Genomic DNA, 19,124 nt, shown 5'->3' with positions numbered 1-19,124 from the left:
GACTAGTTACAAATCCATCGCAGAAATTGACGTGAGAGGGGAGTGCAGCTCAGACTAGTGTCGGCAGTAAAGAGGAGATAAGATATACATTTGGTAGGGAAAAGAAGCTTACTAGGTGTTCAAAACCCAAAACTATAAATGTTGATACCATTCATTCATATTAATAAATATCTTCTTTCCAGAAGACAACTTGGGAATATATTGAAACCCTTAAAATGTTACGTTCCCTTTAACCCAGCAATTCCGCCTCTAGAACATTGATCATAAGGAGCCATGATGGGTCCACTCAAGAGATATTAAGAGCAACAATGTTGTAACTGAGCTTGGAAATTGTCGTAAGGTGTGGATTGCCCAGATCTTGGTTTCTAAATATGATTTTCTTATAAAAGAAAATAGAGAACCTCAGAAAAATGGCTGATTGGGGGTCCGGGGCAGAGAAAAAACAAGATGAACACGGAACGCAAAGTAAGCAAGTACTCAAAAACCCAAAGGATGAGGAAAGCTCTCCCAATGGCCAAAATAGGAACATTTTGACTAAAAATAAACAATGTATTAATAGATTATAAGCCAAAGTACAAGATAAAAATGTGTGAGTCCCCACTGATAAAACCCTTCTTACAAAAAAATCCAAGTAATTTATGCAGAGAGCCCGCTCAAGGGGATGGACCTTACTGTTGGTAACCTGTCTACTCCATCCCACCATTACCCCCCGCACCGGATTCAATGTGTATTGGATTTAGCGACTAACTTGTGACAAAGAGAGACTGGAAAGAGGGAGGACGGGTAACTTCATAGCGGAGAACCTGATGAACTCTACCTTGGCTGGGCCATCAAAGGGAACATGGCTGGTGATAAGGCATGTTGGTACCATGTATTCTGAATATCGAATGAGAGGACGAGCCCTGCTCTCTGGTGGCATTCTTCCCCAGACCCGTCATCCCCGTCTATTCTTAAGAAACAAAAATCCAGACAAACCCAAAATGAGACACATTCTACCAGACATAGGATTGGTACTTCCCCCATTTGTCAAGCTCATGAAAAACCAAAAGAGATACTAAGGAGATGACCCAACACCATGTGGCCTCCAGGACTGGACCCTAGAATAGTAAAAGGGTGTGAGTGGAAGTGCTATGGAAATCCTAATGAAGTCTGGAGTTCATTCAATTGTAACGTACCAATGTTCATTTCTGAGTGTTGCCAAATATACCCCGGTTATGTAAGCTGTTAACAATAGGGGAAGCTGGGTGTGGGTAAACGGGAACTCCCTATACTATTTTTATAACTTTTCTGTAAATCTAAAATAATTCCAAAATTAAAATTTTATTTTAAAAAATAAGCTTACAGTATGGGTGGAACAACAGGAATAAGACCCCTGCAACAATCACAGAACCATAAAAGGAGGAGCAGAGTTCCCCCTGGCTGGTGATTTCCCACCCACATTGGCTCGCTGCCAACGTCTTTATGCTGCTTTCTTATACACGGTTGCTTGGTGCTTATAATTTTCTTTTGAGACCCTGGGAATTCCTGTAATTAAAAAGAATGCTTCTGTGGAATTCAATTTATAAAAAGGCTACTGGTTCAACAGAATATGGCATAATCATAAAATGGAATACAGTTGCAAACCTTAAAAATAAAGTCATAAAATAACACATACTGATATTATAAAAGTTTTACAGCGTATTATTAACATGAGATTCCCTTGTAGCATGTTCTCATTTTTTTCCAAACTTCTCTGTCCTGCGGATTACTGGAATTGGAATTAACTATTTTTGCTCTTGACTCTGTAATACATTTCCTTTCGGTCGATCATTATCATTGGATAACGATCTTTGTCATTTGAGACCTCTGCACTTGCTCTGTTTTCATTTGTTGGAATGAGCGTCTCTAAGATTTTCACACGGTCAGCCTCTTCTGACAAGTCTCAACGCCAATGTCACCTTTTTACCCAGATTTTCATGACCACCTTATCAACACAGTATGTGCTACCCCTACTTCTCGTCCTCAGATACTCTGCTTTATTAATCTTCCCAAACATTTGCCACCATCTTAAATTATAGGCTTATTTGATCGCTTGGCTGTGGTCTGTCTAGTCCTTCCAGAACATAACCTCCATGACAAGAAGACACACTGCCTATCTCCTAGCCACACACGGTGCCTGATCCAGAGCTTCACATGAGGCGATGCCTGGTAAGTGTCAGTGGCAAAGAGGCAGGGGTGGGTTAAAACCAATGGGTCTTGTCTGGCCACATACATTTAGAACTCACCACACGAGGGTGATGGTTGAAGCAGAAAGAACGGATGGTTGTCATCCAGACGAAGCAGGCAGGAAGCAGAGGGCTAGAATCTGAGCCTAGGAAGGAACCTCAATAAACAGAAAGTGGAGGTAGAAGAGTAAGCGGGGATGGAGAAGGAGAACAAGGTCCAGGGTAGTATCCTGGGCCCAAGAGAAGAGAGGAAACATGCAGTTTACCTATGGCGACACCAAACATAAGGATCAGGAAAAGTCATTGGTTTTACCAATTCAAATCTAGTCTCTAGCGAGCACGGTGTGCTTGTTTGTAGAGCAGACCTCTGCTCTAAAACCCGCTACCTCTTTGCCTTTCCTTGGAATAAAGCATTGGCCGTATCCGATGCTACTCGGAAGTCAGCAGGGGCCAGACTGCCGCCATGTTGTTACACCTCCTTGTAGTAAGTAACTGAATACATGCATGAAGAAAGGCCAGAACAGGGTTACGAATGTCTGTAATACGTTTTAAATGCTTCACACTGAACAAATGAATGGTGTCCCTGTGGTGTAGGCTTGTGATTAATGGCTTTCCTGTTTTATATATTCTGCATGTTGTGAGTTGTCCAAAAATGGACGTATATTACTCTTACAAGACCTTTACGTATTTGTCGTGCTTGTTCAATTAGTAAAAATAGGTAACTAAAAGTCAGCTACATCGTGCCAGACTGTCACCTTCTCATTCTTCAACCTTAAACCCAGTGATACTAACATTACCTGGAGAAGTTTTGTGACAGAATGAAGCATCCTGCCTTCTCTAATCTTCGCAGAACCAACTTCACTCTGGTCTAGATCTTTTTTTCCAACAGAATTGCTTTTAACCCACCCAGGCATTATGGAAGATGACCATTCAAAGTGTTGATTTTTGCAGGACTGCCAGGTATTAGACAAGGAGGCTTTCGCTATAATTCACTTAGATACACAGTAGCTAAAACCCAGGGAAATAAAGCTTTTAGAAGACGCCATGAAATGAGAAAAGTCCTTACAAATTAAGAAATGTTAATAACCAAAAAGTAGGACAGAGGAGGTTATTTTTAGTTGAGAAGTAAAGCAGCAGGGTTTTGGCAAGAGGGCCTAGAGAGAAGGCAACAGCGTTAACTCCCCGGAGCTGTATGGAATCATCCCAGTTAACTTATTCGATTTGATTACAAGCTCCTACTTTCCTACACACTTCACAAGGCAGTAGCAAGTGCCAGCCCTCACGTCTCCTCTGCGGCTTAGACCAGGGCCTCGCAGCTTTTCAATTTAGGTTTTAAAATATAAAAGAAATCTAGGAAACCTGAAGGATTTTCCCAGGTTCTAGAATACTACTATTTTTTTTAGAGTGACATATTTTATTTATTTTTTTCCTAATAATATTTTTTATTATATTATGTTAGTCACCATACGGTACATCCTTAGTTTTTGATGTAAAGTTCCATGATTCATTGTTTGCATATAACACCCAGTGCACCATGCAATACGTGCCCTCCTTACTACCCATCCCCAGTCTATCCCATTCCCCCACCCCCTCCCCTCTGAAGCCCTCAGTTTGTTGCCCAGAGTCCATAGTCTCTCATTAAAAAAACCCTTCAGAGAAATTCTTTCACATACGAAACTACACCAAGAGGAAAGAGAAAAGGCATATTATACTGGGAGGCAGTTCTCAGAAACAAGCAACATTATGTCCCAACAAACTCCAACAGCCACAGACTCTACATTTTCTTTCTTTCTTTCTTTCTTTCTTTCTTTCTTTCTTTCTTTCTTTCTTTCTTTCTTTTTCTTTTCTTTTCTTTTCTTTTCTTTTCTTTTCTTTCTTTTTTTTCTTTTTTTTCCTGTCCTTGAGACATCACCTATGGTTACTCTTAATGTTCACCATGACCAACCCCTAGCTCTCTCTTCACTTCTCAGCATATTCTGACATAACCCTGCCCACCTCTATCCTCACCTGTGTCTCTGGAAGGTTCAACCTGACCCTTCAGGTCTCCTTTCCCTGAAGGGGTATCTCCTTCACAAGAGAACTGGTAACATTTCAAGTTGACACGGTCAAGGTTCTTCAATATGTATGAGCTTTGACACCAATGATCAGATTCTACCGTCACGCCTGATACCTGATCCATCACTCAGACGGCAGATGTAAAAGTTCATCAGAACACAGATTCAGCTTTTAATATTGCCACACGTAACTACAGAAATCACCAAGTTCCCGAGTGTACTTATCCTAGACAGTAACAGCCCATCTATGCAAACAGTGCAGTCATTTGTTCATTCGAGTTACATGTGGACTGAGAAATGTATTTGTCCTATTTGGTAGAAATCCAAAAGACCAAAACTATACAGGTGAGTTCCAAACATATTGGGACTTCTCTATCATTTGGTACCAGACTACTTCATACGACTAAAAAGTTAGACTCCGAATTTTTCCAGTACCCGGTAAGTTACGAATATCAAGGGTAATCAGTTGGTAGAAGTGTGCCTGGGTCCACCTGCAGGCACAGTGTTGGCCAACTTTGAGAGAAAGAACTCCCTGATTGCCTCAAAAAAAAAAAAAAAAAATCCCAACTCATCATCACACGTGTCCCTTTCCATCTCCTGAGTCTCGGATCCTCCAATTAGAATCACTTAAGTCTCAAGAAATCACAAAAATAGGACATAGCCTCGGATGTGGTAAAGACTGCCCTGGAATCCTGATCTAAGGCTTCTGAGTAAAGTGTTACTCTTGTATAGATAAGGGCCTAACAGAGCTCCTGCCACAGGGCTTCTGTCCAGGGCCCCGACCAACATAGATTGTTCCCAATATACACATTACCATATGTCACTGTTTCACAAAGTGTGTCCCCAGAACCACGGGATCAGCATCACCTGGGAACTGGCTAGAAATGCAAATTCTCAGGCTTCCCCCAGATACAAGCCAGGAAATCTGAGGTTGGGGCCCAGGAATTTATGTTTCAACAAGCCTTCCAGATTCTCTTGCACCCTAAGTTTGGAGAGCCACTGCTCCCTGAGAAGTTTCTCCAGCCCTCATCTATGGGCAGGATCATTTCTTTTGGTCTTGACCAGAAGCCTGACACAGGACGCCATTTATTTTTACTCACACTTGGTATGGAATAGATCTGTTTTTCTCATTCCTTGGGGCTCTTGCTAAAAGGCCGACTCTGATTCAGCGGGTCTGGGATAGAGTCTAAGAGTCTTCTTATCTAGTAAGCTCCCAGGTGAGTGACCAGTCAACCACTGGTCAGTGGACCACCCTCTAAGGATCAAGAGAATATAATTACTTCAACTGACACCAAAATTTGGGGCTAAGTATCTTGGACTGTGATACCCCACTACTTATGGGCCCTTTCATGTGTCAATATCACGGATACCCTGGAATCCTCTGTTTAAAAAAAAAACAAATTAATCAATAACCTGTATCGCAAACATTTCAGCAAATATTAGGTAGGCTTATAATTGCAGTAGTGCTTTTAGCACAAGGTATGGGAGGGAGGGAAGTTGGGGCTGCAGTGAAGGAATCAGCCCCAAGGAGAATGTTCTGATGAGTGCTGTGATGAGGGGGTCAGAAAGACAGACACTGTGCTCAAAAAGGGAAGCTGGAAGGCACGGAAAACATGCATGGCTGACCTCACAATTTTGAGAAAAGTTAGCCCAGGGCAGTGGTGTCAAGGAATGTCAATTAACTCTACACAATTGAGTCTGAAGGAGAGGACTCATCACGTGCTATGGGATGCCTTCATCTGAAGTGTCTGAACTCTTATCATAAAACCACTCCCTTGTCTTGATATGCAGTGATCTTAGATCTTTCTTTCTTTCTTTCTTTCTTTCTTTCTTTCTTTCTTTCTAAGATTCTATTTATTTATTTGACAGAGATCGAGAGAGACACAGCTATCGAGAGAGGGAACACAAGCAGGGGGAGTGGGAGAGGAAGAAGCAGGCTCCCAGAGGAACAGGGAGCCTGATGCCAGGCTCAATCCCAGGACCCTGGGGTTACATCCTGAGCTGAAGGCAGATGCTTAATGACTGAGCCACCCAGGCACCCCTAGACCTGTCTTTCTTATTTTCCTTTTTTCCTTCTTGCTTTGTTATATGGGAACTTTCCGCAGAAAAATATTTTCTCACCAGTTGCCAATAAAGAAGACACCGGATGCCCAATGTAAAAAGATGCTGTTGGACTCTACACAAGGAAACATAGGACTACCATGAATTATCCTGACTGATGTCCCAGTGACGGATAGGTGTGCGCTGGGGTAGAATGCTCAGCACCAGCCCGACAACAGGGCAAGAGAAGGTTCTGCTGCCTGAGAGCTATTGAAATAAGGAACTTCTCACTTCTGACTTACAGGCCTGCATTCCATAATCAGTTTTCACACTCTTCCTTGCTTCTGAATTGGACAAGTGGACAGTTCCTGGCAGTTGCGCCGTCCGAAGGTCAAGTGGACACGATGACTGAAACCACATACGTGGAGGATAATGGCAGGGCAGGCCCATGACTCATCTTCATGGTCCAAATGGAAGGCCAGACACTCTGTGGTGCACTCAGAGAAGATTCGATGTCACCCAGGCTGCTGCCCTGGCTAACCCCATATAATGGATCTTGATTCAGTGATATCCCAAGGCATATTAAAAAGCATAGCCCCTATCATCCAATGGAATCAGACTTCTAGGGCCCACTTGTCTCTGCTATAGGTCCGGAAGGAAGGAAATAATTACCTATCTTACCCTCCAAGTGACTTTGAAAACAATTTGTTGGCACATTACACTTAGTTGAACTTCACTATTCCTGTTGCTACAGAATCGACACGGGAGATGAAGCAGCCCAGAATATTTCCCTTCTTAGTTTTATATTATAGTTAGCTGGTGACTAGAAATTTATTTCCAACAAGCCTTGAACCCTGAAGTCATTCTCCTCAGTGATGGTTCACCAGCTGACATTTATGTCTACTCTCTCCTGAGCCAAAAAAGCCTCTTTGCTTTTCCAAATATCCTGCCAGGCTCCACCAGGGAATTCTGGACGGGGTGGAAGATTCAGGAAGTCAACGGAGGCTGCCAGGAATCTTCATCCAGGTTAATCATCGCTGTAGACTCTAGGAGAAAAGAAGCAGGCTGGCTGGCTGAGCGATGCAGATAAGCAGATGGCGTGGGCACAAGTTAAATGAACTGCAGATTGGCTTCCAAATTCTCCTGCATCTAAAGCCATCAAAGCAACGTGATGTTGCTACAGTTTCATTATCAACTCGATGAACATTTACCATGATGGGAGAGAGGGGACAATAAATTCAACACTTCGTTACCTTGTAAATGTGAAATTCCCTTTGACATGGCACACTAAAAATAGTTCAGGAGATGAACTGTTAAAGGGATTTGAGTATTTACTTAAATTTTTTAGATGGTTCCAATTTTTTTTTTTTTACAATGATGGTGAGGAGTCCAAGTAAAATGGAAGAATTTGAAAAACTGCAGAACAATTATTCACAGCCAATAGGCCCCAAGCTTTATATGAAATATTTTATGATAGATTTACAATAAAAAAAGATTGCATCCAGTTGCATCAAGATTTCATTAGTTTAGGAAATGAAAGAAAAACATACATTTGTGCTTACTGATGAAACGCACTGTTTCCTCCTAGAGAGTCCCAAGATTTTAAGTTATCTGAATGAATCCACGTATAAAGAATGAATTTAGGGCTGTAATATTTTATTAGAGAAAACTGAGGTGAGGTCTGCCTTATCGGGTAGCAGGGAGTTATAATTATCAGTCTACGGTGAGTTACACACAAGCTTAGGAAACGATGATGATGAGAGCTTTATGGTCATTTTTATGACAGAAAAAAATACCATTCTATTTGTTGGAATAAAAAAGAATCACGTGATGATCAAAGTTGAAACAAAAACAGTTTTCTTTGGCTTAGTCTTCATATATCTGTCTCTCACGGTGAAGCAAAAAAAAAGTGTCCAGGGACCATGACCAACAGAACAGGACCCAGCTCTTGAATACATGTTGAAACATGTTGAGGTTTGTAGGTTCTGAGAGCCCACTGTTTTTAGTACTAGAGAAATTAACTATGTCATTACAAAGGCTTCAACTTGAGAATTTAACGTTACCTTTGAGAATTTGTGAGGGTTGGAACAGAGTGTTTTTCAAAGAAAAATAAAAACATACAAGTTTAAGTATTATGTTTTGAGGATCCAAGAACCCAAAGAGCAAATAGAAGTCAGCATGGCTCTATGGAATATGTTGTGTCAAAATAGATTCCTTCTACAATCCTAATGTATTACATGAAAGCAGTCGTCTTCCTCGAGTCCCACTGATCCTTCTACAAAATTTTGAAAGCATCTGCTATATGCAAATACTTTTTTGGATGCTGCAGATTTATTCTTCTCATCTGCAATGGTGGATCCCATCACTGTTCTCTTCTCTCCTTTATGCAGAGATGGACGGTTGACCCCAAGTAGGCCAATCAGAGCACCCACTTCCCCTGGAGACAGTAATTGGGCTAAAGGTGAGCACATGTCTCAGAACAGGCCAGAGTCTTTTTTTTTCTTATTAATGATTTTGTATTGTATTATGTTAGTCACCATACAGTACATCCCCGGTTTCCGATGTAAAGTTCGATGATTCATTAGCTGCGTATAACACCCAGTGCACCATGCAATACGTGCCCTCCTTACTACCCATCACCAGCCTATCCCATTCCCTGAGCCCCCTCCCCTCTAAAGCCCTCAGTTTGTTTCTCAGAGTCCATAGTCTGTCATGCTTCATTCCGCCTTCTGATTACCCCCCCTTTCTTTATCCCTTTCTTCTCCTACTGATCTTCCTACTTCTTATATTTCATAAATGAGTGAAACCATATGATAATTGTCTTTCTCTGCTTGACTTATTTCACTTAGCATTATCTCCTCCAGTGCCGTCCATGTTGCAGCAAATCTTGAGAATTCGTTCCTTCTGATAGCTGAGTAATATTCCATTGTATATATGGACCACAACTTCTTAATCCAGTCATCTGTTGAAGGGCATCTCGGCTCCTTCCACGATTTAGCTATTGTGGACAATGCTGCTATGAACATTGGGGTGCATATGGACCTTCTCTTCACTACATCTGTATCTTTGGGGTAAACACCCAGTAGTGCAATGGCTGGGTCATAGGGTAGCTCAATTTTTAACTTTTTAAGGGACCTCCACACTGTTTTCCACAGTGGCTGTACCAACTTGCAGAGTCTTGGTGTTAAAAAAACAGTCTCTTCAAAAACTGGTGTTGGGAAAATTGGATAGCTACAGGTAGAATCATGAAACTGGACCATTTTCTTACACTATACACAAAGATAAACTCAAAATGGAAGAAAGACCTCAATGTGAGACAGGAATCCATCAAAATCCTAGAGGAGAACACAGGCAGCAACCCTTCAACCTCAGCTGTAGCAACTTCTTGCTAGACATGTCTCCAAAGGCAAGGGAAACAAAAGCAAAAATGGACTATTGGGACTTCATCAAGATAAAAATCTTTTGCAAAGCAAAAGAAACAGTAGACAAAACTAAAAGGCAACCTACGGAATGGGAGAAGATATTTGCAAATGACATATCAGATAAAGGGACAGTACCCAAGATATATAAAGAACTTATCAAACTCAACACCCAAAAAATGAATAATCCAATCAAGAAACGGGCAGAAGACATGAACAGACCTTTCTCCAAAGAAGACACACAAATGGCCAACAGACACACGAAAAAATGCTCAACATCACTTGGCATCAGGGAAATACAAATCAAAACCACAATGAGATACCACCTCACACCAGTCAGAATGGCTAAGATCAACAAGTCAGGGAACAACAAATGTTGGCAAGGTTGTGAAGAAAGGGGAACCCTCTTACACTGCTGGTGAGAATGCAAGCTGGTACAGCCACTCGGGAAAACAGTATGGAGGGTCCTCAAGAAGTTAAAAATAAAGCTACCCTATGACCCAGCAATTGCATTACTAGGTATTTACCCCAAAGATACATATATGGCAATCTGAAGAGGCACCTGCACCCCAAAATTTATAGCAGCTATGTCCACAATAGCCAATCTATGGAAAGAGCACAGATGTCCATCAACAGATGAATGGATAAAGAAGATGTGGTTCATATCTACAATGGAGTATTACTCAGCAATCAAAAAGACAGAAATCTTATCATTTACAATGTCATGGATAGAAATGGAGGGTATTATGCTGAGCCAAATAAGTCAATCGGAGAAAGACAATTATCAAAAGGTTTTGCTCATATGTGGAATTTAAGAAACAAAACAGAGTAGTGTAGGGAAAGTGAGGGAAAAATAAAACAAGACGAAATCAGAGAGGGAGACAAACTATAAGAGACTCTCAACCATTGGAAACAAACTGAGGGTTGCTGGAGGGGAGGGGGGTTGGGGGGATGGGGTGGGCATTAAGAAGGGCACGTGATGTACTGAGCATTGGGTATTAAATGCAATGGATGAATAACTGAAATCTACATCTGAAACTAATGATACATTGTATGTTCACTAACTGAATTTAAATAAAGTAAGTTAATAAAAAAAAAACCCACTCCTTGTGTGGCTGGTTGCCATGGCCACCACAAATGGAAGTGTTCAAGAGACCAGAGCTGTCAATCACAGGTAAGAAGAAAAGACAGACAGTGTTAAAGACATTGAAGCCCAACTGAAGTCCTTGAAATCCCTAGAGCAGCTAAACATTCTGTAATGTGCCCTTCAGTCCTAAGAGCTACCCCCATAGCCTTTCCAACAAATTGTCCTTGTGTTACATATAGTTTGAGTTGAGTTTTTATCTCTTAAAAACAAACAGGTTCTGGCTACTTAAACTGGGAGGCCAGACAGACCCAGTCTGTTTTCTGACATTACCATTGGTGGGAAAGAATATCAATCAAATGAGAAGTAAATCTGTGGTTTCAAGCTGTGGATGTAGAAAGGATGTGACACTTCACGTGGCATGGTCAGCATGCTATGAAAACACACCTTAAATCAGTGGCTTAACAATCGGCAAACGTTTTCAATTTTGCAATCTGATCTGGAGTATAATTTCGGAAACCTTTCCAGAGGGGGCTGCTCCCAATCTGTAAGTCTCAGGAACCCCATGGCAATGTTCTAATCAAGCGTTCTCTGGCTGGGTCTAGCAGACACAGGGAGATCGGTCAGTTACTTTGCCTGACAGCCAGCTGCAGGTCCTGCAGGGAAATTGTTAGGAGCAAACTGGCCATCAGGCTAAAGGAGCAGTTAAAAAAAAAATTATTTATTCCACCTTTCTGGAATAAATTCATGTTAGGGTAATCCTATAGACTGTTGAACAAGGGAAAAGTTATTCTTTACCAAAGAATTTAAGCTAACTGGTGTGGAAGGAAAAATAGTACTAGGAAATGACCATTTTGCCATCCCATGCAACAGTCACCAACAGATAAGGGCATGTAGATAAGAGGATGAGAGAGAGCATTATGGTGAAGGGACCAGTGATCAACCTTAGCATCCTGAGAAGTGAGAAAACCAGACACTGTGTGCCTCACAAGGGTCTACATGAAGGACACAGCCCCTCCTGTTAAGTGGTCTTACCCAAAATGGGTGAACCAGAAAAAAAAAAATCAAGCTTGAACGCATCTCTCATTTACTGGAAAGAGACAAACAGGGGAGCAAGTCAAACACCACCACGAAGAAGCAAACAGACAGATCCAAAGGGGAAACATTCTGAAGAGCAAACTTAGTTTTTGCAAAGAGCTGCCTGGAGAAAGGAAAAAGGAAAAAGAAAGCGAGTTACTCCAGATTAAATGAGATTTAGGAAAAGCAACAACCAAATTACTACGTGGATCTTGTTCGGGTCCTGATCCAATCAAACCAACTATAAAATGACCTTTAGCAGCGACTGGAAGAATTCTGACTATGAAAGAGATATCACACGGTAACAAGAAATGATAGGCGTCATAATGACACTGAGGCTATATTATGGCTCATGGTTTTTAGAGAAGGATACCAAGATGTACAGGAGTGAAACAACATAATGTGTGAAGTTTGCTTTTAAATACTTCAGCAAAGAGGGGAACGTGGGTGGCTCAGTCAGTTAAGGTCCAACTCTTGGTCTTGGCTCAGGTCGTGATCCCAGAGTCGTGAGATCGAGCCCCGCGTTGGACTCCACACTCAGTGGGGAGTCTGCTTGAGATTCTCTCTCTCCCTCTCCTCTGCCACTCCTGCTCATGCTCTCTCTAAAATAAATAAATAAATAAATCTTGAAAAAAAATTTTTTTTAAATGTCAGCAAAGGAAGACAGAGGATGGGGAAAGACCGCCAATAGGGCAAAGTCTTGCAAAGTGATGAATCCAAGTATTAAGCAAATGGAGATTCATTGTTCCATTCTCTCTAGTTCGCGTACATTTGGACATTTCCAAATGTGTATTTTAAAGTTTTGCTCTTTGCAGAGAAAAAGTAGCTCGTTTTTAAAAGAGCATGCTACTGAGAATCGCTGTGAGACAAAACACATATTGCAATTAAGAACTTAAAAGTCAGGAGAAAACAAGAGAAGCCAGCTTTCAAAAATATCTTGCTCAATAACAAAATGTGTTTAAGAGCAGAACATTACAAGATACTGTACTGAATGATAGTTATTAGTTTTTAACATTTTAGCCAGGAAAAAAGAAACTCTTTAGTACCAGATAAAAAAATAAAAGAATTATTTAGAACAGTCAGAGATCACGCATTCCGGGATTTCTAAAAATTGGTTTTTTAATGAAAACGTTTTCCCTTTGCATATTGATTTCTACAGCTTTATTCACCATTTCTTTCCTTCTTTCTCTCTTTTTTTTTTTTTTAAGTAAACTCCACGCCCAACGTGGAGCCCATTGCAGGGCTTGAACTCATGACCCAGCAACCAGGACCTGAGCTGAGATCAAGAGTCTGACGCTTAACTGACTAAACCCCCCAGGCACCCTTCACCACTTCTTTAGATCAACCAATCCAGGTTTAGGTATTTCTTTACAAGTGACATTTTCAAAATTTCAAAGACAGGATTTAATAGAAATTCATGATCAATTCATAGTCATATTTACCACTTAGAGTCTTAAAAAGCAAAATAAAATAGAAAATACCTAGAAAAATGTTGACAAAAGGAATGGATATCAACAAAGGGGACTCTCGGGGGAGACAAATACAGAATTTAAAGTAGAAAGAATCCATGGTCTTCCCATACAAACCACATTAGTTTTGAAATAAGAGAGGTGGGGATTACAACAGAACCCAAGATAAACACTAGGGTCATTGTAGTTATAAAGAGCAAATCCAGGAGATTTTTCCCCACCATTTTTCCTTGAAATAAAATTTGAAAATCATAAAGAGATATTTATTTAGAAAGAAAGAAAATTTTTTTGGGTCTACAATGTTATGTAACACTGAAATTCACAATTAAAGAAATAAACACTGCTCTCTTCTTGGGGGGGAAAAAAGGTGGATGACCTCTTCCATGATGTGCTTATAGGTCAGAGCGATCTGAAACCCTCTGGGTGTCCCCCGCTCCTGCTTTTCTATAACCTCCTTAGATCATCTTGTATCACAGACACATCTGTCCGACTCTCAAAGAAATCAAAAGGCTCCTTAAAATCCTCTCCTCTTTGAGGTAGAAGGTAAAAAAAAAAAAAAAGTTTCAAGCAATACTGCATTACAGGACACCAAAACTGACCAGAAATAAATTTGACCAGAATCCTATCACTGTTAGGAAAATAAGGGGAAAATAATAGCTGATGTTCAGGGCAGACATTGAAGAAAATGCAAATGAGTCTACCATTTGGCCCTGAAATGCTTTCTTCTGACAAAAGAAGCATTTTTAGTTTGGCACCAAACTGCTTATATAATGAAAATGACAAATTATTCCAGAAGCCTACAGCGCAATGATTTTGTTCCAGTGGATATTGTGTTTCAAAAATAAATAAATAAAGCCTGCTTTTCTTTTAAAAAGTCAAAATAAAACCATTATTTAGTAAAGCTAAGCCTCCGAATAAGACCCTCTGTTATGTTTTTCCTTACCTGCTACAACTACGCCATGAGGGGCTAACTATCTGCAAGAGACTGGGTGGGTTTTCTTGGACAAGGTATAATCACAAACTTTAATATTTCCTATAATCTCCAGGAGTCAGTAGAACTGGAAAACCTTGCAAACCTTCTCTCATTAGCTCCATCCAACTGGAGAAAGGGACGCTTATCTACTTTTTGAGACTATAGACTAAAGCTGATGTGACCCCTAGTAGAGTGCGGTAACTGGTGGGGGAGGGGCGGGTGGCAAGGCAAAGGCTCCTACTGGAACCACTCAATGCTCTCATTTGCCATGAAGCTTTTCCAAAGAACTGCCAGTAGTTACGTCTCCGCCTCCTCCTCCATCATTCTCTATTCAATCCTTCCTGGTCATGCTTCTACCATCCACCATGGCACCTAAGACAGCACAACACTAATTGCCTTCATGTGGCCAAACCCAGTGATCATTTCCACCCTTTGTTCCCTCAAATCTCTACAGTCTTTGACCTTTGCTCACTCTTTCCTCCATGAATCATCTTCTCTGGGCATCCATGAGGCCACACTCTCCTGGCTCTTGTCCCACCTCTCTAGCCAATCCTGCTCAGCCCCTGTACAGGCTCCTTCTCCTAAGCTCCACCTTGACATACCAATGTATTCCTTTTGGAAGCAAGACATGAAGAAATTGCAGGATGTCTGAGAAATTACTTTCCTCCTGCGTAGTCAGCATGTCTTCTTTTTTCCTCTCTTTCCATGACTCTTGTTCTAACTGTAGGGGCTAAAGAAGTTTTAGAATTTCTTTCAGTTTCATTGATTTTAGATCATTGAGATCACCTGTGGTCTTTAGATTAGAGAAAACAAAAGGGGTGATGTCACTATACAGTGGGACAACTTCTTGGGGAAAAAAACCTCTGAAATTATTAGAAGCCCAAAGGATAATGAGATTAAATAGGTTGTGCCTGGCAAGATTTCTATGAATTACCTTTGTTCAGAGACTCAGAGAAAAATGGAACCTTAAGTGGATCATTAAATGGGACAGTAAAAGGATCACACATCGTGATCAAGTGGGATTTATGCCTTGGATGCAAGGATGGTTCAACATATGCAAATCAGTAATCGTGATACACCACACAACAGAATGAGGGATAAAAATGGTACGATGAGGGATAAAAATGGTACGATTATCTCAATAGAGGCAGAGAAAGCATTTGACAAAATCTGACCTCATTTCATGAAAAGAAACTCTCAACAGGTTTAGAAGGGATATACCTCACCATAATCAAAGCCGTATATGGTGACATCATACATAATGGTGAAGAGTTGAAAGCTCTATAAGACCAGCAAAAAGACCAGGATGCCTACTCTCACCACTTGTTTTCAACATAGTGGAAGTCCTATTAGGCAAGAGAAAGAAAACTTAGGTATCCAAATCAGAAAGTAAAAAGCAAAACTGTCTCTATTTGCAGATGACATAATCATATATGGAGAGAAAAACTAAATTCTCCACCAAAAATGATAGAACTGATAAATGAATTCAATACATTTGCATGATATAAAATCAACCTACAAAAATCAATTGTCTTTTTATATACTAACCACTAACCATTCTGAGGAAGAAATTAACAAAACCACTCATAATAGCATCAAAAAAGAAAATATTGAGAAATCAATTTAACCAAGGAAGTGAAAGATCTGTACACTGATCCTATAAGACCTTGATGAAAGAAATTGAAGGAAACACCAATACGTGAAAAGATAGTCTATTCATGGATTAGAATGATGGTGTGAAAAAGTCCATTACTACCCAAAGTGATCTATAAATTCAATGCAATCTCTATCAAAATTCAGCTGACATTTTTCACAGAAACAGGAAAAACAATCCTAAAATTCTTACAGACCACAAAAGACCCTGAATAGCTTAGGGAAGCATAGGCAAAAAAAAAAAAAAAAAAAAAAAAAAAAAGGCAAAACTGGAGGCCTCACACTGCCTGATTTCAGACTATATTACAGAGCAAGCGTAATCAAAATAATAGGGTAGTGGCATGATTCGACAGGAGGGCCCAAACATTAACTCATACATATATGGTTGGTTTATTAACAGCAATCTGCTGAGAACACACAAGGAGGAAAAGATAGTCTCTTTAATAAATGATGTTAGGAATACTGGACAACCACATGCAAAAGAACAACACTGGACCCCTATCTCACACCATACACAAAAATCAATTTGAAATAGATTGAATAAAATGTAAAACTTGGAAACCTAAAACTCCTAGAGGAAAACACAGGAAGTAAGCTCCTTGACGTTGACTTTGGCAATGGTTTTTGGATTTGACACAAAAGGCAATAAAAGCACAAACAAGTAGGACTCCATCAAACTACAAAGGGTTTGTACAGTAAAGGAAACAATTGACAAACTAAAAATACAACCTACAGAATGGGAGAAAATATTTGCAAGCTATGTATCTGATAAGGGGTCCATATCCAAAATATATAGGGAAATCGTACAGCTCAGTAGCAAGACAAAACAAAAAACAAAACCAAAAACCCAAAACCAATAACCTAACTGAAAAATGAGCAAAGGAACCGAACAGGTATTTTTCCAAAAAAGACATACGTATGACTAATAGATATATAAAAATGTATTTAGCATCACTAATCGTCAAGGAAATGCAAAAGCATTAACTTCACAGCAGTTAAGATGTCTACTAACAAAGACAAGAGGGTAACAAATGCTAGTAAGGTAATGGAGAAATGAGAATCCTTGTACACTGTGGGTGGGAATATAAATTGATGCAGCCACTCTGGAAAACACGATGGAGGTTCGTCAAAAAATTTAAAAATAGAACTACCATATGATTGAGCAATCCCATTTCTGCATATATCTCCAAAGGAAACGAAATCACCATCTTGAAGAAATATCTTTACTCCCATTTTCATTGCAGCATTAGTCACAGTAGCCAAGATACAGAAACACCGTAAGGAGCTATCAAGAGATGAACGGAGAAAGGAAATATGGTCTGTGTACGCAATGAAATATTACTCAGCCTTAAAAAGGAAGGAAATCCTGCCATTTGACAATGTGAATAAAACTGGAGGAAATCATGCCACATGAAATAAATCAAATGGAGAAAGACAAATACTGCCTAATATCTCTTATATGTGGAATCTTTTTTTTTTTTAAAGATTTTATTTATTTATTTGACGGAGATAGAGACAGCCAGCGAGAGAGGGAACACAAGCAAGGGGAGCGGGAGAGGAAGAAGCAGGCTCATAGCGGAGGAGCCTGATGTGGGGCTCGATCCCATAACGCTGGGATCATGCCCTGAGCCGAAGGCAGACGCTTAACCGCTGTGCCACCCAGGCGCCCCTTATATGTGGAATCTTAAAAAAAAAAAAAAAAAAAAAAAAAAAAAAGCTGAACCCCTACAAACAGAGCAGAAATGTGGTTGCCAGGGGCCGGGGGTGGGAGAAATGGTTAGAGGTTGGTAAAATGGTACAAACTTTCAGTTCCAAAATGAACAGGTTCTGAGAATCGAATGTACAGCATGGTGATTATAGTAATAATACTGTATTGTGTACTTTAAATTTCCTGAGATCTTAAGTGTTTTCGCAAAGGAAAAAAAAAAGGTAACTATGAGAGATGTCGGATGCGTTAATAACTTGATTGTGGAAATTCTTCTGAAACATATGCATATATCGTATCATCGCATTATACACTTTAAATATACTACGACTTTGTCTATGTTATCTCAATAAAACGAGAAAAAAGGCTTGTGCGTGAATACTCGTAACGGTTTCATCTGAAATAGCAAAAAAAAAAAAAACCAGTAAACAATGTCTATGTCCTTCAATAAGTAAATGGATAAGCCAGCTGTGATATATTCACAGAATGGTCAAATTTTAGCAATAGGAAAGAGCTACTCTTACACAAAACAGCACGGGTGAAGCTCAATAATCATTCTGGGTATGGGCAAAAGAAGTCAGAAAAAGGAATTAATATAGTATGATTCCATTTATAAAATACTCTAGAATACAGAATCCAATCTGAAGATAAAAAGCAGATCAGTGTTGTTCAGGAATGGGGTTAAGTACTGGGATCAAGGCTGTATGGCAATTCTGTGAGATATGATATTTTCATTTTCTTGGATTACCGTGATAGCTTCATGGGTCTATGCATATGTCTAAATGTATCAGAACGCATAATTTAAATATAACCAGTTCGGTGTATAAGTAATACATAGTAAAACCCCATAAAAAATTATAGGGCTAGGCTTCGAAGCAAAGATGTCGAAAATGCCATACTAAAGGGAATTCAGGCAAGGTAATTTTGGTGTCTTGCCCTGAGTCAAATGTTAGATTTGAGAAGAAAACATCATGGCATGGCACTCTCCATCAAGTATAATGGGAACAATTTATTTAAATAAGGGATCGTCCTTACAAACCCAAAACTCAATGGGAGGCTGAATTAGTAGTTATAAGGTGTCCCAGGACAACAGATAAGAGAACTCCATCATTATACCCTTCCAGTGACTCGTCTAGGTAGATCTCGGTGACTAAGACAGCCTCAACATTTCCTCCAGCTTGATTATAAATCCCCGCTCAGCCATGTGCCAGCCAAGTGAGCATGGGGATAAGTGCCAATGATCTGTGCCTTAGTTTCCTCATCTGGGACATAGAGATAATGATAGTACCCACCTCACAGAGTTGGAACATTCATACATGTCAGGGCTAAGATCATCTATTACTATCCTTCTCATTCCCATCAATTACCATTATCATTCCTCAAAGAGGTTATACATGTAAGAATGTATATGTGAGAACGGAGGGCAATAGTCAGGTCCCTCCCTGC

Source organism: Ursus maritimus, unplaced genomic scaffold (assembly GCF_017311325.1).
Source record: "Ursus maritimus isolate PB19 unplaced genomic scaffold, ASM1731132v1 scaffold_5, whole genome shotgun sequence".
In the NCBI taxonomy this organism is placed as follows: domain Eukaryota; kingdom Metazoa; phylum Chordata; class Mammalia; order Carnivora; family Ursidae; genus Ursus; species Ursus maritimus.
Note: the sequence above shows the minus strand (reverse complement) of the source record.